The 4,822-nt window shown below is 48.4% G+C and overlaps 1 protein-coding gene across 1 annotated transcript in view; it reads right to left on the reverse strand.

The window, feature by feature from the left end:
* TMCO4 (transmembrane and coiled-coil domains 4) overlaps positions 1 to 3,485 on the reverse strand; it is an 84,944-nt gene extending 81,459 nt beyond the window's left edge. Inside the window, exons 1-2 of the mRNA XM_023529392.1 lie at positions 3,335 to 3,485; positions 167 to 261 (exon numbers count right to left, since the gene is read on the reverse strand). The gene's annotated coding sequence lies outside the window, so the exon portion shown is untranslated. The remainder of the gene's footprint in view (positions 1 to 166; positions 262 to 3,334) is intronic.
* Positions 3,486 to 4,822: the final 1,337 nt, after the last annotated feature.

The raw sequence follows: 4,822 nt of genomic DNA on the forward strand, positions 1-4,822 counted from the left end.
ATGCTGGAGACACAGAGGTGCCTAAGACAGACTGACAACAACTCCCCATCATGGAGCTACATTCTAGTGGGGCAGACCAACGATATGAAAACTCATAATATTTAAAATAGGACCAATTTAAATAACGAGAGTGTTCTGAAGAAAAGAAACCTTAAACAATACTTACCTGGATTTCGAGAAACAACTGTGGGCCTCCTTTCTAAGTCTGAAAACAAGTTATTCAGTTTCTGGATGGTTCTTCGCAGAAATATGCAAATTGCCCTGGAGAAGCAAACCAGAAAAACCAGCCTGTTGGAGTCACAGGGTGTGGGACCTGGGGGAGGCCTATGGGAGACAGGGATTGGGTTACCCAGGCTCAGGGAGTCTGGCTACTACTGTCACTCCTCTGGGCCTTTGCCTCCACGGCACCCGGGACGCCCGTCTGAGCAGTGCAGCAGGCAGCTACTGTTCACTGAGCACAGCCCTGGCACTTTGCATGGACCGTCTGCTCCAGCTCCTCATACCCTGTGCCGTGGTTGTTGTGCCGGCTGCTGGGTTAGCCTGGCAGTGGAGGGCGGGCCCTGGATCTCCTCCATCTCTGTATCCGGGTGCCCAACCGCTTACCTGCTACAGAGTGAGCGCTCAGAAAATGCTTGTTACACGAACTAGTTTTTAGGCTTAAGTAAGAGCTAGGTTTCCTGGGTTCTTTCTTGCCCTACAGGTACTCCTATTCTTACACTCCCATCATCAGACTGAGGAAGGGAGATGGAACAAGGGCCAAGCATCTGAAATTACCCAGAGCCCCAAACTTAGGGTCTCCTGGACCTTCAAATAACCTGAGCTTCATCCTAATCTCTTTTCCACGCTAAAGAACTAGAATATTATTCTCACCTCTGTAGGACTCTGTAGTAGAGTTTTTCATAAATTATCAGTGATAACACCCTGGATGTCACCTTCCTATGGGACATGAGAATGTGCCTGTACCATGCCTACAAACTAGGGGATTCAAGAAACCGGTCTAACCGTGTTGAAAAGATGCAGAAAAGAAAACTGGCTGGAAGAACAGCCTCCAAAATGTCCTCTGAACGGACATTTGAGATGCCAGAAACTTTTCTGGATTTCCCCAATTTTCTGCCATAAATAAGCACTGCTTTTGAACTTGGAAGTTATTTTGTTTATGTCTTTACCCGTAGAGAAGGGACTGTTGAGACTTGCATCAGGACGGTGACAGTGGCTATCGCTAAGTAAGGGGGGAAGGTTAGATTCTGAAAGATTTTAATGTTTTTCCTTATATGCTCCTGTTTTATGAATTTTCAATAATGAGTATATATTGATTTTAGGACCATAAAAAATTAGATGCGATTTTAAATTATAATATGGGGTGTTGCTGCCAGCTCATACTGGCCAATGAGAAGTGATTCTATGCATTTCTTCCCAACTCTGCATTCAGCGATGCTGGTGGCCTGAAACGGGCCCCCGAGGGAGCAGTCACACCACAGACATTGGCAAGCGCTACAAACGAGGGATTTTATTTTCTGGAGAGGTGGTTAACACCATGCCACTGGATATATAGTACGATTCCAGTCATGTTTTTAAAAAATGTTTCACAGAGCAAGAAGATCAGAAGGAAGTACATCAAAATGTTAACGATCATTGTCTCTCCGTGGTGGGGCTGTGAGACCAGAAGTAACTGGTTCTTTCTATTTTTCTGTATTTTTAACGTTTTTAGTCTTGAGCTTCTATAATAGAAAAAACAACTTTAATTAAAAACAAAAATTCTGCTCTTGATCCCTAGAAGGGGAACGTTTTATCTCAGAAAGCCCTGGCCCCTTGTGGCCCAGCCAAGCCTTGGAAAGCTGAGGTCACAGTTAAGTCCCGTTCCTTTGAACCAACAAAATGGACAAGGGTTGGTATGGCAGACAGAGGAATTTTTCGCTTTCCATGAAGGTGATTGGGATGATTTCAACTCTATTGACTGTCCAGTTGGATGGGCTGAGCCCCAAACTATTCCAGCTGAGGGAGTGTGGTGGCAGCTGGAGGCGGGGGGTGGGGTGGGCATGTGCCACCTGAACTGTGTATGCCGGTCCTCAGAGGCCTCTGACCCTTGGTCTGATTAGGGATCAGGATTCAGTCCAAAGTTGAACTGAGATTCTTAAGTGTGTCTGAGAAACTAGGCTGATTCCAAGATAGTGTGCTGGATTCCAGCAGGGAGAAAAGGCCCTGCTGGTCGGGGTCAGCAGTGTCTCTGTGCCCTGGGGCCAGCTACTGTGCACAGAGCTGGTCTAGCAGCACCCAGCGCTTAGGAGGTCACTGATGGATAGAGCAGCTCCCGGCTCCCAGGGGTCTCCTGGGGGGCTTGACCCTATCCAGACACTGTGAAGATACCCTGGCCTGCCCTTAACCCAGAAGAGACTTTCAGGAAAACATGTACATAATGAGAACAGCAAGGAGAACACTCGCCCATGGCTGGACTGCAAATAGATACAGGATGGAGTGGGACTTAGTTTTGATACTCTACGACTGTGATTTTTGTCTAGCCAGTCACATGTCCATCACCAAAGAAAACGCTGGCTGAGTTATTTTTGGCAGTAGCGGGAGTAGATGGTCATTCCACAAATGTCCACCCTCAGTCTGCAAGCACTCACAGTCGGCGCTCAACCGGTCTTATCGGCTAACGCCAGAAACGTGGGATTTCTCAGGGAGATGAAAAATTCCAGTCAGCACTGAGGGGAAACTCAACTATGGTCAATATCGTCCTTGAAAATCTTTTAAATCATCCTTAAAACCCCATGACCCGGGCCTTTAGAAGATCACACACAAAAATGGACTTTTGTTTCTCTTACGCATCAGCCAGCTGTGGCCTTTTTTCACTTAGAGCAGTCAGTGAAGGCCAAGGTCAAACTTATGTGCCTGTGCCTCTGTGTGCGTGTGTGCGTGCGTGTGTGTGTGCGCGCGCGTGCGCATGGTGTTCTCTTTCTCTCTTCCTCTTTTCTGGTTAACTGGTCCCAGTTGCGTTTTTAAATGAGTCAGCAGCTCAGTAAAATGAGCATCGCTACTAGAGAGGTGGTTACAGTGTCTTGGGAAGACTAAGGACTAATTGTTCCAGAGCCAAGGAGAAGGAAGAGCATCTGGCCAAAGAAAACCTTTACAACAAATAGAGCTACTGCACAGTTAGACCAGAAACTCAGAAGATTGTAGATCAAAGTTCACACACACACACACACACACACACACACACACACACACACACACACACAATCTTGATATGGTCCTAGAAGGGAGGATTCTAGGCAGGCCTCGTTGCCTCCCCGCTCCCCCTTCCAGCATTTTTGGAGAGAAACCATTCACTTTATACCTCGATCTGGAAGTTCAATTGGAAGCCAGTGGTAAATGCAGCATCTCAGGAGGTCTCCATGGCAACAGTTCCAACAGAGAAGAACCCAGAGAGTTTTGGACAATCCCACTACAGACCAGAAGAAAAAAAAGGATGTTAACATTGAGAGAAAGTGGGGTGATGGGGTGGGGTGGGGTGTGGTGACAGTATGCTGTGCCATCGGGGTAGATACCCAGGCTCTACGGCGTTTTGTCCGCATTTATCTTTGTGACCTTCCTCCCCTACTCACACCCTAGTACAAGCTGCTGTCATCTCTCCAGCAGGAACCTCCTCACCAGTCTCCCGCTTTTTTCTGCCCTCGCCCCGAGCCATCCACCACACAGTGTCTAGGCAGCTCCATCTCGAACTGAAGTCAGATCATGTCCCTTCTCTGCGCCAAACCTCCAATGACTCCCTCCTTACAGTCATGGTCCTTACAGTGGTGACTGGGCTGCGTGTCACCTGCCCTCCTCCTCCTTTCCCCTTCAGTCATTCTGCTCCAGCCAGCCACACCATCCCTCTGCTGCTCCTGGATGCCACCAGGCACGTTCCCACCTCAAGACCCTTGTCTTGGGTATTCCCTCTGTGCTGGGAAGACTCTTCCCCCAGATAACCTCATGGCCAGTTCCTTTCCTTCCCTCTGGTCTTGCTCAAATCTCACAGCTGAGTGAAGACACCCTGCCCCAGCCTCTCATCCCCATTCCCTTTACCTTGCTGCTCTGCCTGGGTCTTAGCCCAAAGGCAGCCATCTTAACTATGATGCTACACTGCTTCTCTTTGGTCTAGCTTATAAACTGAAGTGGCCAAAAAGATTCGAAACAACTTGAAAACCACCAAATTAGATGAATCTCACTAGCTTCCACTTCACAGGCTAACACCTCATTTTTCGGCCAGCTTCAAGCACCTCTAGAAATGTCCTAACCTGCATTTCCACCTTTATTTTTCCCTACTTCCCTTCTGCCAGCCAGCCTTCAGCTCAACTGGACCATCGCTGTTTCCGGCCCATGCTGGGTTTCCCACCTCGGGCCTCAGCTTGCACTGTTTTTTTTTCTCGGTGTGGGTCCCCATGTCCGAATGATGCTCCTTTTCAAAAGCACAGTTTAAAAATAAAATCGGTGAAGATATCCTGTGGGCTTATTCTCGTGATCCCATTTCAGCCTCATACTAACCTTATGAGGAAGAACATCACTCTCCCCCGTTTCACAGATGAGAACCCCGAAGCTCGCAGCAGTGAGGGCTACACAGTTGGCAAATGGTAGTACCAGGATGCACCCCGGAGGCCTGTGTGACTTCAAACCCAGGTTCATTTCAACTTCACTAAAGGGGATCAGGGACTACCATGAGTTTTCCTACATCCGTCCAACTAAAGTGTGGCCTGCCACCTCCGAAGCCCCTCACCTCCTCTTGGGTATAACAGCTGGTTGCTTCTGTGCCTGTCCCCACTGCTAGGAGGATCAGGGTGGCAGTGGA

The sequence above is a fragment of the Pteropus vampyrus genome, unplaced genomic scaffold (assembly GCF_000151845.1).
Source record: "Pteropus vampyrus isolate Shadow unplaced genomic scaffold, Pvam_2.0 Scaffold36, whole genome shotgun sequence".
NCBI classification, from domain to species: domain Eukaryota; kingdom Metazoa; phylum Chordata; class Mammalia; order Chiroptera; family Pteropodidae; genus Pteropus; species Pteropus vampyrus.